Source organism: Tympanuchus pallidicinctus, unplaced genomic scaffold, assembly GCF_026119805.1.
Source record: "Tympanuchus pallidicinctus isolate F22 unplaced genomic scaffold, pur_lepc_1.0 scaffold6, whole genome shotgun sequence".
In the NCBI taxonomy this organism is placed as follows: domain Eukaryota; kingdom Metazoa; phylum Chordata; class Aves; order Galliformes; family Phasianidae; genus Tympanuchus; species Tympanuchus pallidicinctus.
In genome coordinates this window covers 40,800,669-40,820,089 of record NW_026294780.1, presented here as the reverse complement: position 1 = coordinate 40,820,089, position 19,421 = coordinate 40,800,669, and positions in this window count along the sequence as shown.

Below are 19,421 nucleotides of genomic sequence, written 5' to 3'. Positions count from 1 at the left end.
AGGTACTTTACTGTTTTCTCTCTGGACTATAATAGAAAACTCTTAAGGTCAATGGTTCAATGCTTCTTAAAGGATAACTCTCACCTCCTCTATTTCTTATTAATAGTGCCTTTTCAACACACTTGTGATTCTTTGCTTACCAGTGTATATTTCTTCATCATTAATTTTTTAAATTTATTCTTTGTGTATACTTGAGAAAGTCAAGAAATAAATAAGTTATTGCTATAGTCTACATTAAAATGCACAGTTGCTACCAGGAATGAAGAATTTAAAGAAGAAAACAAATGTACTTTGTTATGAAAAAAAGTACTATGGAACAGGAATTCAGTTCTGAAAAACATGAAGTTCTGTGATGCAAGTGGGAGACTTGATTTTGTATGAGGTTGGTGGAAGACAGCAATTTCTTACATAGTAATGGACAAGACGGACTTTTTATAAGGACATGTAGCAGCAGAACCAGTGAACATTGGCTTTAAAATAAAAGCGGATAGATTTAGACTAGATAGTAGGAAGAAGTTCTTTCCTATGAGGGTGATGAGATGCTAGAACAGGTTGCCCAGTGAGGCTGAGGATCCCTCCCTGTAAGCATTCAAGGCCATGCTGGATGGGGCTTTGAGCATCCTAGTCTAGAAGGAGGTGTCCCTACCTATAGCAGGGGGTTGGAACTAGGTGATCTGAAAGGTCCTTTCCGACCCAAATCATTCTATGATTGTTTAAGAGAAATACTAGGTACGTTCTGTGTGCTCCATAGCTAATTTGTGTGTCAAAATAAAGGGCCAGAATTTTAGAGAGTAAGATGGCAGTTGCTGAGTAATATGTTGCAAATTCATCCCATGCAATGAAGCCTGTTGTTTCTTGAGCTCATGCCTACACAATTAAATTAAGGGCTGAGCTAGTCCTTTTATGGTCATTGGCAAAAGGAGAAAGCAGATAACAAATGCATTTATCTAAAGCACTAGGACAAAAGTCACCATAAAACTACAAATAAAGAGCAATATAGGGTGAAAGAAACTAGCCTCCATTCTCATTGGTAGTTTTTCTGTTGAATGCTGTCTTGAACAGATGCTGCCTTTTATTTTCTTTCCATCCTTTGTCTAGAGCTTGTCAATTTGGGCTAAAAGATTTAAGGAGAAAGGCTCACTTTTTCTATGTTTTTGTACACTATCACACATAAATCCCATTTGGCTTTGCAATGCTCTTTTTCAGCTAATATATTATATTACCAGATGAAAGACATGAGAATGGATAATGGGAGAAAAATGAATCAAACATTGTAAGATGCAGCAAAAACAATAAACAGGCACCTGTTTCTTTTTCAGTGCATGACAAAAATCACTTACTCTACCATCTGTAAATCTAAGCATAAAGTAAATGGGGCCCAGAACTGGATGAGGTAAAAATAGCAATTTGCCTGACACGTTGCCCTTTTTCCTCTTCACAGATGATCTTCTGACATAGTTGGATTAGCGAGAAGATATTCAGTACCTGTAATTAATTGAGGAATGTTTTTTGTGTATGGGATCCTTTTAAACTATTAGGGTGTGAAGAGTCAGGTATATCACAATGTGCTATTCTTTGAACATGGGGGGAGTATTCGCACATCAGATGAGAATACTGACACATAAACATTTATTACATTGACATTTGAAAGGAAAGTAGATATTTTCTTAGACTTTCCTGTCCTTAAAATCTCAAGGCTGAAGATATACCTTTGTAATACTAGAACTTGAAGTGTTTTGGTAATCACTTAACAGTGATCCCCAAAACATAAACAGTAAAGAACATGATATGAAAATAAATTGTCTCTAAGTTTATTTGAAAAGTTTCCAGACAGACTTAGTTTAATTTCATAATCTGTCATTTATACTCTTAATAGAAAGATTTTTCCTTTGATGGCAATAAGATAAATGTTATATATTACTAAGTTACTGTCCTTCTTTTCAGTGCTTCACTTATGTAATGGGCCATTTGAGTCATCTTCAGTTACAAAACTATAGTCATTAATGTGTAGCATGTTTAAGACTACTATCTCCTGGAATCCACTGATCTGTGCAATTGCTGTCATGCTGGAGAAGGCCATGTTTGACTTGACACTAGTATTTTGTTCTTCCATATCGTAGATGGCACACTGTCTTTCCTTTTTCATTTCACTTGCAGGGTTGTGTCATTTTAAAGAAACAGAAGAAACCTTGTTGGGCTGTCAGTCTTCAACCACTCTTGGAATACTTTTCTTCTACCCAGGGAATCATAACAGCCACAATTTCAGGTATATTGTCTTTTTGAGCACTTCAAAAGAAGTCTTACAGGAAATTTCATTTGTCTTTGTTCTCTACATGGAACAATATGGGAATGCAATGGAAGTCCTGTGTGAGTAATTTCTTGCAGGGAGCGTTGTGCTAGCTGTTAAGGTCTTTTCATTAGATTCCAACTTCTCCCACACATTTTCTGTGATTCTATCATCTCCTGCCTCTCAGTATTTCTGTGAGACTCTAAAAATCCTGTAATTCTCCTTGGAAAAAATTACTCTTACAATTCATATCTCTAAAGGATAAAGCAGTTATCTGATGCGCATTAATCTTTATGGGGTTGCATAAGGGATCCATGATGATGAAGCTCTTCTTTCCTAGCCTCTGTAACTTGGGAACAATAGTTTCCTATTTTAGAAAAGACTATGAAGATAAAACTGGGAACTTTATAGAGCCTATGTTGCATTCCTTGTTAGTTTCCAAACTCTCTTAGGATTCTGTAAAAATCCCAGCCAAATTCATTAGTGTTCAGGCCTGCTCAGAAACAATAGTGATGAGAAGTAATATGGTTATAATTCAATATGTCTTGGGTGGGGTAGGGAACAATTTTAATTTCCCTTTACTGCTGGTGATGGATTTTTACAGCTTCACCTTTCTGTGCTACCAATCCCAGCAGTCCCAGGCTCTAAACAACAAACAGCTTGACTTGCAGAAACTTTCAATTCCCTCTGGGGAGGACCACAAACTTACAGCATATTTTAAGCTGTTGTTCGATTTTCTGAGGAGAGAATTGTCTCTAGGCACAAATTAGTGCTACCAGTGGAAGATGGAGTTCAGCTGTTTATATACTAATATGCAGCAATTATGATAAAACAAAACTCATTCTGAAATTCTGCTGTAACTATAGTAACCTGCATTCAATGTATTCCATTAAATATATAAAGAAGCTTCCCTAGCAGGAGAGAGCAAATACTATCTATTATTGATTGATGAAGGTTCCAGGCTGTGAAAAGTGGTTAATATATTTTTGTGAAGAAATGCATTTGTTAAACTATTCTTTTATTGATGATTATCGTCTGTTTAAATAGCATCAGATAGTTATCATTAAATTTTACATCTATACTGAATAGTTTTCTTCATTAGAAGGTATCCATTTTACAAAGGTTTTCTCTGAGAGAGAAATTTCTTAATTTAATTTAATTTAATTTCTAGCCTGGGATATTAACATATGACTCAAACTTGGCAAAGACTTTTACAACCCCAGACAAAATTTGTATACTTTTATCATTTCAATGTTAATAATAATAATAAATTCTTGAGGATTGTGCTATTTAATGATGAACAAACAAATTATGTAAATATCTTATTGTTTTACTTGTAAATTCCTATAGACCACAAGTTAAGTTAAATGTTGCAAACTACACACAAAATAAAAACATGAAATTCAGATGGAAACAATAATGAGATGTATGTGTTTGGGAAAGAAAGGGAAAACATTGGTGTCAAAGAATAGGTGCACAAGCAAAATGTTGCCTATACCCAGAGAGGCTGCCCTGGTCCTTGAAGAGATCCAAGAAGATGGGTGTAGGAGAGGAAAGAGGGATGGCTGTGCTATAGGGTAGCTCCCCAGGCTGTCTAAACCTAGGATTTTATCTTTTCTATCAAAACTGTTTTCAGTGCAGTTATTTCAGCCATCTCTTCAGGACTCTTCTTTCCTAGCTTAGAGAAATTGGAAAGCATTTGCTTGGAAAACTGAACAACCAGATATGAGCTTTGAGTTTTAGCTCATGCTGTGACCAATAGAAATTTAGTCCCTATCATCAGCAAAGTCTAGAAAATGTTTCAGTTGGCTGTCAACCAGTGTTGCAATTCAGCTGCTTAAACATAGTTAGAGCTGTATGAGAAGCCTTTGGGTGTATTTCCCTCCAGCCACTAGTCTAGCAAAGCATTTATCTCCTTCGTATCTTCTGATATATTTTCCAAGACCTTGCAGCTATCACAAATATCCCAAAACATTTCAAAAGGAATTAATACAGAATACCTGTATGAACAGAGATGTGTACTCCTGGTCTGTGCTCAGAATAGTGGAAATCATAAGAGATGGGTAACAGATGACACTCGGCCAAAGAAGCCATAATTTCAAGCCACATCCTACTTATATGCCATAGCTTCCTGGGAGTGACACAAGACAGTGAGGCAGGTATGACCTTTATGTTCCTGGGTTCTTGGTAGAGACAGCATCCTGAATTCTCTGCATTTAAAATATACTTCTCCTACAGCTAGATTAGGAGGAACTGTTCACTCCCTCATCAAAGAGAGACCCTGCAGAGAGATCATGACAACTTAGAGGGCTGGGCAATCACCAATTGCATGAAGTTTAACAAGAGAAAAATGTGCACCTGGGATGGGACTAATGTGGATATATGTAGAGACTGGAGTATGAGAGGCTGGAAAGCTGGCTCATAAGAAGGAATATGGGGGTTCTGATTGCTGATGAGGTGAATGTAAGTCAGCAGTGTGCCCTGGTAGCCATAAGGGCTGACCATGCCCTGCCACCGCTGCCACTGGGTGAAGGGGGGGGTTGTTCCCTCTGCTCTGTGCTGTCTGGCCTCACCTGCTGGATGCAGGTCTGGGTGCCACAATATAAGAAGGACATAAAGATTAATTAGAGAGGGTCCAAAGGAGGGTCACAAATATGATGAATGGTCTGGAGGGCAAGACATATGAGGAGTGGCTGAGGCCCCTTGGTTTGCTCAGCAGAGGAGCTGAGGGGAAACCTGATGGTGGCTGCAGGGATCAGAGGAGCAGCACTGAGCTCTGCTCTCCATGACAGTGACAGGGCTGGAGGGAACGGCATGGAGCTGTGGCAGGGGAGGGCAGCTGGGGGGTGGAAACAGGGTCTGCACCAGAGAGTAGTTGGGCCCTGAGCAAGTTCCCCAGGGCAGTGATCATGCCAAGCATTCCAAGTGTTTGGACAGTGCTCTCTGACATGTTTCAAACTTTTGGTGATCTCATGTGGAGCCAGGAGCTGGACTCAATGAGAATGGCCTCAGGACACTGGCCAGACTCAAATGCTAGTGTTGTTGAATTTGCCTGTGCAGTCTTTGGTTCACCAATACTGATTGCCCAGGGAGGTGGTGGAGTCACCATCCCTAGAGGTTTTCAAGAAAATGGGGCACTGAGGAAAATGGTTTTGTAGGTTTGGTGGTGCTAGGCTAATGGTTGAACTAGATGATCTTAGTGGTCTTTTCAACCTTAAATGAGTCAATGATTCTATTCTGTGATTCTATCCTTGTGAGTAATTTCCAACAATGGATATTCTATGACTCTGTAAAATTTGAGGGAACAGTAGAACCTGGTAAAGAAACTTCCATGCACTTATATTAGCACTCATGCAGATAAAAGGTTATGTCTTCAGCAATATGTCCCACAGTTACCCACTGGGTACAGAAAAGTGTTCTGAGCTGTGTCTACAATAGCACAACACAGTGATGCTTATTCAGATTCACTTAGCTTTATATGTATTATTCTGCTTCAAAAAGAAGAGAAAAAAAAAGAAAATAATTATAGTGTTTGGTTTTTTTTTCTACTTTATTTTATTCAGAGCCCAAACTCTCTGTTTGTTTGTTTGCTTTTGCTGTATGAACTTACTCTAAAGTGATGATACAGATTACCAGACTGTTATCCTGAATAAAAAGTGCTATCGTTAATTTTCTTTGGCTGCTGCTATGGGCCATTATTTCCAATAGCTGTAGCTGTCACTTCCAGTACTGTGACCCATCAGGAAATCTCTCAGGAAACTGAAAGAGTTTATACAATGGCCCAGCAAGAATACAATTTACAGGGTAGCAGAAGGTGCATCTGCCTACTGTTCTCAGATTTATTCTTCATTCCTATTGCAGAGCTTAAATAAGTACAAGTAAATGCTCTTTATGCTCTTTTTGTACTGTTGCACTATCTACCTGCTGCTCCATGGTGAGCTTGAGTGCCCTTAGACAGTATATCCTCCATCCATTGACTGCTTGCCAGCATCAAGGTAAGTGCAGTCACAAGGGCTTGCTCTGCTTGTGTTAGAATTACAGCCTTTTGCACACTACTTGCTCCATGGGAAAATGTCCACTGCTACAGAGAATCCAGTGATGAAAGTAAAGCTGGAAAGCAGGCGTAGTTCCATAGAGATGAAAGAAGAATTTGTGTCTGGCTAGAAACAGATATGAAACTGGTTCATGCCTCACCTCGTATGTTTCTGTCCTTTAAATGAAAGTGCAGCTGCTATTATAAAAATTTCCAGTGCAAAATTTTCTTTCCATAAAAACTTCACAAATATTTCCTTAGAATACAGTTTTGTTTTTAAAATTAGTGCACTAGCTATGCAGAAAACATTTGTAAAAGGAACAGTAATTGAAGGTCAGACTCATTTATTCTATAATACTACCTACAGATCAATTTTTTAAAGCTCTTCTTGATCTGTGGGATTGTATTATGTCTGTCATGTAATTGTTGAGTCTGTATTGATGGATTTTAAGATCCTCATGGATTTCATTGAAAGAGTGGGATTTAAGATTGCCAGTCTCTATTTTTACAGAGCTTCCATTGATTTGGATAATGGCTCCATTTAGTTCATCAAATAGAAGTAATAGCTCCTACTCTATAGGCCTGTATCTGTTTTTACATTTACCTCCCTCAAAACATATTAGCTTTCTTTAATAGATCTTTTTAGTCCTGGAATTAGCTACTGTTTACTAATCCAATTCTATCAGCAGCGTTTGTTTCTCATTTCCACATTTTGCTGTACATTTTATTCTGCGTCAACAGTGCTTCTGCTGCAGCTGGAGAGCAATCAGAAGCTATGATATGTTATTGTGCTATTTCTTACTGCATACTGAGAAAGCAAAGAAGAAATTACATAAGTAAATTTATCAAGAAACTTTACAGTGAATTTCCAGTACTTCTGCAGGAAACACATTGTACTGCTCTTAGACTCTACAGGAGATTGCTAATGAGATAGTACATAGGAAAACTTTATTATTAACATAGTTAATAATATGTTAAATACTATTATGTTAAATATATGTTAAATATGTTAAATAAATAATATTTCACACAGATTTCATTTCCTTGAATCAGGGACTGTCTTTAATCTTTCCAAATAATGTCTTATCCTTTGTGTTATTTAAAAGACAGTGTAAAACCTCAGTGAATGAAAACAAGCTAAAACAAGACCAAAAACATAAAGCACAACCCCATAGAAAGTGAAGTGTATCTGCTCATCTAAAACTGCAAAAACTACAGAAGAGGTAAAGCGAACATCATGGCATATTTCAGAATTTCAACTTTTTAAAATTGCATGTATTAAGATTTCAAATGTATTTGACTTAGAATATAGTTTAGTATTGAAGTTTTGCATAACATCTAAAATTAATCATGCATGATACCAATTCATAAAATTTTAATCAAGTATTCTGTTTGAAATGGTATTAGAATGCTTTCCATTTATCAATTTATATAGAAATGTAACCAAGATTTCTGTGTTTTCACAAAGTAATTTGGCTTTTTCCATCTGGCATTTTCTGACTTCTGATAAAATCAGTAGATTGCTGGAAAGATTTACCTGCAACCTTAACCTTGGTATAGATTTGAAGCGATTGAGAAAAAAACATGAATCCCAAGATAAACTTTTTGTTATTCCTACTGACTTTAAAGGAAGAAAGTTTTAGCTCTAGTGTATCTATTCCTTCAGATATAAAAGTCAGACTTCCCCTGTACTGGGTTATGTTCCACAGCAAAATAAATTTTAACCTGCAGAAACACCATCTCCAGAATAGAAAATCATGGGAGTTGTACAAAATTTCAGGAAGGAAAGTCAAGCTAAGAAAAGAAATATATATTTTTTTCCTTTATTCTTTATTTTTTATTTATTTTTAATTTTTGTTGTTGTTGTTGTTATGTATATATATTAATGCTCTATAGTTTTCCAGGTGCATCTTTCTACTGAAAATATTGTCCTCAAGGCACTATTATTATGTTTTTGTCATGAAAGTGAAAGAGGTATAACTCAGGAAGCCTCAGGCAACAGCGAATTACCAAGGACTTTCCTAGAAGTATGTGAAATATAATTACACTCCTCAATAGGTGAGACAATATATATTTTGGTACAGAAAGGAAAGAGAAAAAGTATGTGAGATAAATTGGCTATGCTGTGTATTTTTCATTAGGAAGAAAGGTAAATGAATGCATGTGAAAATAGGAACATAACCAATCTTTTATTGCACAGCTGAGGACAAGACTAGTTCGACATTTGAAAAAGAAAAAGAAAATAAAGAAAATAGGAAAGAAGTTTTACTGATGTTGGTGGTGTTATGTTACTGAGGAGGATTGAGCCAACACTTATGAAGGATGCTCCAAAAGGAATACCTCCTATTTCATTACAGTGAACCACAACGTCAGACGTGGATGTTGGTGATGTGGCAGTAGAGGCTGAACCTTCCCAAAAATATCCTGTTTCGTTTTGTTACTGAGCAACAGATAGCAAAAGAGGGGCAAACGGACAAAATGGCATCTGACATGAAAGTAGATATGAAGCAAAGGTGTGACATTGAATTTCTCTGTATAAAGGACATTCGTTGATGTTTGCTGAACATTTATGGTGACCAGGCAGTGGATGTGGTTGCAGTGTCTGGTGCATTTCAACAGAGGCAACAGCAACAATGGGTCACCTCTGCTGATGCTGGTTACTATGTGTGGCATGCAGGTTATTGATCATTGCTGGCAATAATGCAAAGCTAATGGTGGTGACTATGTTAGAAAATATTGCTTTTATTTGAGAGTTTGCTCAATCAAATAGTGTCATTGTGCCCCTTTTTCTGTTTTCATTCCCAATGAAATAAGTGGGAGGCATTACTATCGGAGCAACCTACAGAGATGACCGGTAACAGTCTGTGCAGGGATGTGAATGCATACACACATACACACACTTTAAAGATGCACCACATCCTGTTATTTATATCTTTATGTACTTTATAACGCTTAAAACTGAGCTATTCACATGAATGTGTGTCACAGTGCAGAGCCTGACTCTTCACTTATTCTTGGCATCTGTCTCTTGTAAGATAGAAAAATAAGCTGATTTGACTGGATGTGTGGTTACCTCGAGCTAAGTGTGGTATTCCACAGTAATTTAATTGTGTTTATGCTACCTTACTTGATGGTAGAACACTAACATATTGGGATTCAGACAGAAACCTTGTTCAAACTTCTCTTGAAGTTTGTGGAGTTACCAAGCCTCTCTGTTTAGTCCATGCATTCCCATTTCTCATTTCTCATTTCCAGACACTGAGTGGAAAATTAACTCCCTCATTACTGAGCTGGTCAGGTCTGGCTAAATATCCCATAGTAGGATAATAATTCACAGGTTGGTAAAATGCTGGCATTGCATTCTAGTTCATACATAATTACCTTTGATGTTTTTGTCCTTGCGAAGATAAACACTGCAGAGCAGTTACTGTAATTACAATATGTTAAGAACAATTATGATAAGAATGAAAATTAGAAAAAAATCTATTTAGTAGGACTCTATTTCGAAGTGCTGTAATGTTTAAGTAACATTTAAATCAGAAAGTAGTACATAAATGTTAAGTCTTAAAATTCAAAAGAAAAAAATAATCTCTTTATATCACTTTGCAGCACTTAGGAAAATGAGTAAAATTTAAGAACTGGCATTTAATGAACACATATTTTGCTCAAATGCATTTTCAGTGCCAGTAAAAATGGTAAGGGCTTCCTACTGGATGTAATTTGAATCCTAGAACTCCAGCTGAGAAGAGGAAAATCTTCTTTCTGACACACAGACAATTTAATTATAGAAATCATATTCTTCAAATTGATTTTTTCTTCCTTTCCAAATGACACAATTAATAAAAGCTGTAGTGAGCTTTTATTAATACATACTTTACTTATGTGTAGGAACTGTTTACAAACTCAAACTATTCAAATTGGTACTGTCAAAGACAGTGGGGGAAAAAGTGATGCTTCTTCAGATGAAAAAGAATTATCCCTTAAAGATGAGGCCTCAAGGTCCTTATGTATCTTAACATAATTGTATGTTTAGAGCCTAATTTTTTAGCTTTTTTCCTTTTCTATTGATCCAAAATATAAAGATATGAAAAGTGAAAACAAATTATTCACGCTTTAGCAAACAAAATCGACTGTAATTTGAAAAAAGACATCTAACCATTGGGGTCAGTTCCATCAAGTGGCTGTAAAATAATTCTAAGTATCCTATACCTGTGCAGAGTTCAGTCACTTTTTAGGGAGCTACATGCAGTAGCTCTTGTTTGCTGCTTCGGTTGAAGATTAGGACTTTACAGTCCAAGCCTCGTAGACTTTTAATCAATACTTCAGACTTCTAGAGACCTTTGTCCAATCCTATTATTTGTTTAGATGCTCTCCTTCATAGTTCATACTGAGTTATACTTGTGTGAAAATAGTAAAAGCAGAAAGGATATCCTTAGCAGAGGGATTTACTGACATCAGTTTCTTGTTCTTCAAAAGAAAATCAAAATTTCAGCTCTTCTCAGGACTATGGACATCCCAAAGCAGTACTAATTTGTATTTTGATCTAACCATATCTGCATCCCTGAGGGTTGGTGGTCTTCTTAATACTGATTAAAGTCCCTGTATAAACTTTTCCATATGATAACAGGGCTGTCACTGTAGAATCTTCATTTTTACACTTGTTTTATTTTGTTCGTTTTTTTTTCTACTGTAACTTACCACAATGTTTTTTTCTTTGCCTTTCATCTGACTTCTTTATCCTGCCAAAAATGAAACAAAACAAAGCAAACAAACAAAACAAACAAACAAACAAAACTGGACTCAGTTGTTTTTTTTATTCTCATACATAAGGCTGATTAAAGCTTCCATAAGTCTACCATTGGACAACCAACCAAAGACTTCCACAAGACAGGAGCAGAAGTGGAGAGCTGATCCCAGGAAACTGTTCTAGACCATGTTGAAGTCCAGTGTGATCCCTCAATAAAGCAAAAAGAGGAGAACCTCAATTAGACCTTCTGTGTACTTTTTAAATTTCAAAACAGATGACTTGTTCCCTGTAACTTTCAGGAGGACCAATGGAATTGTTGAGCTTCCACTGCCTGTCCTGAAGGTTCTTCAAAATTAGCAGAAAGTAAAATTGATTAGAGTCCTCTGAGTAACCAATACTGCAGTTATTATTTCAGTGTTCAGTAATGATGATATACTTGAGCTTGCAAAAATGGCACAGTGACAGATTGTTGCAGACCAGGACTGGGAGACAAAACCTTCTCTGAACAATGCAATTCTCTATAGACCAACTCAGCAATTTCATTCTGTAAGTTTCAGTGTTGGTAAGAAACATGCTCTACTCATACTACAAATGGGTTTCACACTTTGATGAGGAAAACATTACTTCTGAGATTTAAAACCCCCTAAACCCTGTATCATTCATGTAATTTATTCATTCTGGCAAGGCAAATAAGAAAAAAGTCTTTAAACTTCAGTGTAATAAGAATGGAATCCAGTGTAAAAATAAATTGGAGACAGAATTTAATTATTGCTTTTCTCTGCATGATTTGCTCCGTAGCCCCTTTGCAAACTTTCTAACACTTATTTAAAATTCTTCTTTTATCCTTCATCTGTTGACATTATTTACATACATAACTCTGATCTGTTTACCATACAATTAGAATAGATCTTCATTTTAATTAAATATCAATTCAGGATCAGAGCTTCAAGCTATTTGTCAGCACTGGTAATGATCAATAGAAGGACATGCTGAACAAAGAAGACAAATAGATTTTTTAAATAGTCAAATATTTTTTCATTTCTCCACATACTGCATTTTTTACTAGAGAATGAAGAGATTAAATTTCCTGCATCCTTTCAGTTATTCTGTGGCACATATTTACAATTTGAAATGAAAAGCTAATTGTCACATCATTATACTCAATTGACACACAACTTGTTTTCTCTGCAACTCTCCATAACAACTTTGTTTAACTGGAATGTGGTGATTGCTTGTCCAAGGAGGGAAATTTTCAGTAGTTGGGCAAAAAATGAAACTCAGTTGGGAACTTTAGATCCATACCAGACCCCATGAGACCATGCCTTTTCTGTCTTGATATTGAAAATTCCACATCACACAACCTTATATTTACAGCTTAAGTGTATATCATGCTCAGTTTACACTCATTTATTTTTATGCTGACATGTCTTATGAGCTTCTGCAGTTCCTCCACACATTGACATCTGTCTCTTCATGACATATTAATGGTCATACCCCCCTCTCAGTCTTATTTTATCCGTGTTTCAGTTGTCCAGGCTTTCTTCCTTCCTTTCTTCATTCCTTCATTCTTTCCATAACCACATGAAAAACAACTGTAAAAGAATAATCGTTCAGTGAAAATTTTGTGTAAAGGGATTTTGAGTGAGCAAAATAGTAGTGCAGCACAACTGCTTCATGGATTTTACCTTTGAAAGTAACAAGTGATCACAGACTTCTTTATATATCAAAGATAAATCTTTCATGCTTTGTTGGACATTATCCCTCAGTAATTAAATTATGTAAAGTACTAAATTTAAAGTCTTGACACTTCTTCATGTTAAAATCACATTTCAAGACATGAAATTTAAGTAATGAATTTTATTTTTAAAATGCCTTTGGTTTACAAGAGGAACAGGAGAAAGGGAAAGAATACATATATTTTTAATACCATCCTATTGGCTTTAGTCACTGAGGCAAAAGATAGGTGGATACTACACTTTGTGGAGAGGTTGAGAGATCAAACCAAAATGAATTTCACTAATAGAAAAGTCTCTTTTTATTATGGGAAATTTAAACCTGTATTAAATTCCTAGATTGATGCTTAAGCAGATAATTTTTAATATGCAGTTCTCACCTAATAGGCATGAATTTTTTGAAACCTATCATGCTGTACTCCCGTACTTAATTGGTATCAATTTATGTTTCATTTATGCAAGTCAGTACTACTACCTATATGTATGTTTTACATATACACAAACAAATGTTTGTTTTATGTGTAATTTAGTGCATGTATATGTTTACATGTGCTAAGGGGTGATTATACATAATTTTTATTACTTTAACTGTGAAGAGCTTTGGGCAGTGAAAAATGAAACAGAAGTGAAAGACAAAGTGAAAAGTGAATGGAAGGGCAGAAATAGTGTGCCAATTAGCAACTAACTAGCCAAATTTATCTTTTAACAAATCTCTCTCTAAATGATCCCATGATCTTGTCTTGCTATGTCTAAGAGTATTATTACTTAAATAAGTATATTTGATGTAGCATATGCAGTGATCCTGTGATTAGAACTCAGTAATATGTGTGTGGTTCACTCTAGCTGCAAAAAGTAGGATTGAAATTTTTTTATGGCTCATTTAATAGCTTCTATGAACCAGCTCTTTTATCTGTATCAAACAGTTTCCCTTCTCACATATAAATACCATATTCTTATGTGAATATTTGCATGTCCTTGTTTATCATTCACATTTCCATGAGTATCCAAGCATGTGAACTAACAATTTTTCAGTATCATTTCTTACAGAAAGCAAATGTCAGGACTGGAAAGTCTGAAAATTATCTAGATGACTGAATAAGGCTGCAAGAAGTTCATTTTCAATTTTACAAGATTTGTGCAGCTTTGGAAAAAATAATGTTTAATCATATCTTCTACTTTTAATTCCATCTAAACAATTACTTATTAAGAATGTCTAAATGGACCTGCAATACATAAGGTTAAATCAAAATCCTTGTTTTCATGTCAAAAACTTACAGCAAAGTCACACCAGATTCTGACACTGTCTTTCAAGATATAATGTTATTGAGCACTGTAAAATACATTTTATGCATGACACTATGAGACATGAGTTATTACAAATGTACAGTGTTTAAAATATATGAATAAAAATCCCAAAGATAATACATCCATAAAATGAATGTAATCAGATTTTTATCTTGTCACAAATACTCTGGAGACTTAATATTCAGAATAGAATTTTAATTCATGCTAACTTTTATAGGTTGAAATATGTTGAACCAACAAAAATGCCCATCCAGATTTCAAAGTAGCTAAACTTTCTAAAATAAACAGAATCTTTTTTCTATTACTTGCCAACTGAAAAATAACATAAGGCAAGCACAAAGCAGGACTTAAACACCACAGAAATTTTTCAGTGAAGATGCTTACTTTAGAATTCCCCTAAATTTGTAACTTCAAATTCTTTTACCCTAGGAGTTTGGCACTATGAGAGGATTCCCTTTTTGCTGCTCCTCCTGCTTCCCCCTCCTGCTTATTTTATACTTTTTGGCAGTTTCAAGTCTGTTCTGAGAAAGACTATCAGAGTTACCTAATTTGAGGCTCAACTCAACAGATATCCAGTTATCTCTTCCCCCCTCTCCCTCCCTTTCTGCTTTTCTACTTTCTCGTGGTTGCTTGTGGTTCAAATAACATATCACAAACGGAATTATAAACATGAATTGAAAAATTATTTGTTGATTTATCTAATATCATTCAAGGACATGGGCAATGGTCCAACAAAATATTCAGTCTCCTTACTGTTATTTAGGTTTCAAATGTCCTGAAATCCCTTTCACTGACGTTTATTACCTCACAATTGGGGTGGACTAAAAGCATGCCCGCAGGCAATTAAGGAAATTCAGCTAATGGTTGATAATTTATTAGGCCACTGTAATTCAATTCCATCCCGTTATGTGCCTTAGCTCTTAGCAAGCTCTTTCAAATGAAGTTAATTCAAAGGCCTTACTTAGTATGTTTATGGTGGCATAGACAGGCCTTATCAAATTTCTCAAGGATATGTTATTTCATAATGTCTTTTAACAAAATTACAGCCTTCCTGCCTATTCACAGAGACCAAGACAAAAGAAACCTAAAGCTATTAAAAAGAGAAAATAGAGCTTCTCCATTATAAGGACAAATGTGTGACGTATCAAAAAGGTGACATTTAAAACACAGTCTTTTCCATGTATCTGTATGCATGTTTACTAAGCAGTCCAAATATTTTTCAGTTCCTTGTATGCAGTTGTATGCACAGCTTTGGATCATCAGATGACATCTGATAGGTAGGTACTTTAGATCCAACCTGGAGAGCTCTTATTTGAGTCTTCTTCATTTAAATTACTGTTCCCATGGCTGCTGAAAATTCCATCACACGAAGTTGTACAGATTGATCCTGGACAACATTTTCTCTGAGTAACATCTGAAGAAGAAAATATAAGTGGCTTTTTCTTAAAAAGATGAACTTGTAGGAACATTTAAATTTTAAATTCGGCAAGAACAAAGATATCTCTGTGGGTGAGTGTGACTCAAGTCCTAAATTACTCATCCTGAAACAGGTTGGCAGTGTCGTTTAGAGAAGAGCAGGTGCAGTGATACAATTAAAGTACTTTCCTTCCCAGTCCCATCCACCTATCAGTAAGAAAAAGAGAAACAAATCCAATCAAACAAACAAAAAAAACCACCCAAAATACCAGCATCCACCCCCAACCTCTAGTAGGATCAACGTTTATATAGTAAAAAATGCTGTGAGGAAACCAGAAACTGAGTATGTAACTGACTTACTTTTGAAGAAAGGTAGAAAAAGATTATGGTAGGGAAAAAACAGTAGGTGTACAGAATAACAGGAGTACTTCCTGGAGTCATTCAAAGTATAGGACTGTGATGTGTCTATTGAAGAGTCTTTGAGCAGGTGGTGGATAAGACCAAATTTTACTTTCTTGAGTAATTAGATGCCAAAAATATCTGCTGGCATTCATAAATGTGAATAGTTTCCAAGTACAGAAAAAAATCAGTAGATAAGAGAGTCAAAGAATCCATATGTATCAGAAATAAACTGGCACAGTAAATTTTCTGCAGCTTGTCCTCCTCTCTTATTCATCCGAAATGCCATTTTGCCATAAAGACCGTTGCCTTCTTTAAATGAAAGTCAGGAAACAGTCTGTGTCACGAAAAAAACACAGACTATCCTGAAATGAGGCCTGAAAGTGCTGTACACGCTCTCCTCACAGGGAATTGTTACATTAAATAGTCATGTAATGAGGGATGAGTGAAGAGGGCTAGCTACGCATATACCAGGGGCAGATATAGTATTTCAGAAATTGTAAGCCAGAGAGAACAAATCCCATTAGAGGAAGTGGTAACTGAGTGCAGTATAACTGTATGAAAGCCATACTGAAAGCTACATTTCTTGTCTGTGTGCTTGTTTTAAAGCTAATTTTTCTAGTGCTGCTATGTACTGTGTTGTTATATGTGTGAAAGAAAGATATAAGTGGATTAAAAAATAGAACTATTGACAAGAATAACAGGCTGAATCAATCTTCTAATATATTCAAATTTTTTTTTCAACCATTTGTTTCTGTGATTGGGAAATCTGTTATTCAGAATATTTTTCTATTATTTTTCCTGTTCAAATTGAAAGCTAAATGATATATTGATCTCTTGAAACAGATCAAGATTTGAGAGAAAAATTAGCACAAAGGAGTATAAGAAAAAATCTGCTTTTTAATAAACAAGTGATGAAATTAATGTTGAAACTGGTTTAGAACGGAAAAGTTTTTTCAAGAAAACATCCTCCTCCCAGGATTGACTGAAAAAAAGATGAGCACTTTAATAAAAATCAATCAAATTTTTAAGAGATCTGTAATTTATTAGTTTAGATAAATGGCTGAATTTCTTCTGAAAGCTATTTTTACCTGGGATAGGAATTAACACATACATTAAGACAAATACATGCAGATATCTATGTGTTGTGAAGTCTTGATCCAAATTCTGAAGTGTTAAGTATCTCTTGGTTGTTCTTCATGTGCCAGTCCAGATGCATATGCAGTTGTTCCAGGTCCTCCGTTATTTCAGGAAGCCCTATTTAGATGTCTCAAAGACCACAGAGAATCTCAAATGCTGCTGTAGTCTTATTTAAGGTGTTGCTTACCCTGAGCAACTAATGCTTATTTTTATGTCTAAGGAAGATGTAGTTAGCAAGATCAGTGGAGCCTGGAAATTTGGCTGACACTAACAAATACAACCATGTGTAGATTTCTCTTAATACATGTATAACTGCTCAGTAAATGCCACTTATATTGTCAGCTAAGATCTCAGCTGATTTTCTTGCTGACAGGTGACTTGTGCCACTTCCAAATACCTTAAAATATCCAGACTTACCACATAGGATTGTCAGAAATATTACAGTACCTTACAGGAAAGAGTAGGAGACATGGAGGCCAGATTTAATTGCCATAAATTTTTAAATTTTCATGCTGAATTGAATCATATCACAGAATCATAGAATGGCTTGGATTGAAAAGGACTTGATTATAATTATTAATAAGGACTTAGGAATTGACCTAATATATATCTGGAATGGATTAAAATAGGAGCTTAGAAGCCTAGTAGATATGCCACAAATCACAGAATCAGAGAACGGCTTATGTTGGAAAGGACCTCTGGAGTTCATCTAGTCCAATCCCTATGTCAAAGATCTCTAGACCTGGAACAAGTTCCTAGGACTATATCCAGGTAATTTCTGAAGATCTCCAGGGAGAACACTCTACAGTCTCGCTGGGCAACTTTGTTCAGTAATCATCACAGTAAAGTGTTTCACTTTGTGCCCATTGCCATTTCTCCAGAATTCCTCTGAAAAGAGTCTTACTCTGTCCTCTTCACACCCTTCTTCCATGTATTTACATACATTAATATGATTCTCCCCCTAAGCTTTCCTTTCTCTACCCGAAGAAAATTTGTAGGGAGTGAAAGAAGGACTGGGTTACCTGGGAGGACTACAAAGACATTGTCTGAGCAGCCAGGATTCAGGTTAGGAAAGGTAAAACCCAGATAAAATTAAATGTGGCCAGGGACATAAAGGGGAACAAGAAGAAATTCTACAGATATATCAGTGATAAAAGGAAGGCCAGGGAAGATGTGGACCCTCCCCAGAAGGAAACTGGAGACCTGGTCATGAGGGATATGGATAAAGATTTTCCTCCATCTTCACTAGCAAGGGCTGTAGTTGCATTGTCCAAGTTGCAGAAAGGCAAAGGTAAGAACTGAGTGAAGGACACTACAGGCCAGTCAATCTCACTTCTGTGACTGGCATGATCATGGAGAAGATCTTCCCGAAGGCCCTTCTAAGGCATATGGAAAATAAAGATGAGGTGACTGCTGTTAATCAATGTGACTTCACCCAAGAATAAGTTATGCCTGAACAAATTAGTGGCCTTTTATGATAGAATTACAGGGTCAGTAGATAAAGGAAGAGCAACAGATGTCAATTACCTGGACTTGTGCAAAGCATTTGACACTGTCCTGTATGACATCCTGCTAAATTTAAAAAAAAAAATGAATTTGATGGATGGACACTCTCTGGATAAGGAATTGTCTGGATGGTCACATGCACAGATTTGTGGTCAGTGGCTGAATGTCTAAGTGTAGACCTGTGACAAGTGGCGTTCCCCAGGGATTGGTGATGATCAGAATAACTGATGTTATTTAACAACTTTATGGATGACATGGACAATGGGATTGGGTGCACTCTCAAGCAAGTTTGCAGACTACTCCAATTCGAGTGGTGCAGCTGACACTTTAGAAAGAAGGGATGCTATCCAGAGGAACTGAACAGGCTAGAGAAGTGGGCCCGTGTCAACATCTTGAAATTGAGAAAGGCCAAATGCAAGGTTCTGCATTTGGGTAGGGGCAATCCCAAGCACAGATACAGGCTAGGCAGAGAATGCCTTGAGAGCAATCCTGAGAAGAAGGATTTGTAGATGCCAGTTGATGAAAGACTCAACATGAGCCAGCAATGTTTGCTTGCAGCCCAGAAAGCCAACCAGATCCAGGGTTGCATCAAGAGAAGTGTGAGCAGCAGGTCAAGGGAGGTGACTGTGCCTCTCTACTCTACTCTTGGGACTTCCAGTTCTGTGGCCCCTAACACAAGAAAATTGAGCTGTTGGAGTGGGTAGAGGAGGGCCACAGAGATGATCAGAGGGCTGGAGCACCTTCCTTACGAGGGCAGACTGAGTGAGTTGGAGCTCTTCAGCCTGGGAAAGAGAAGGGGACATTATAGTGGCTTCTAGTGCCTGAAGGGGGCCAACAGGAAAGCTGGAGAGTGAT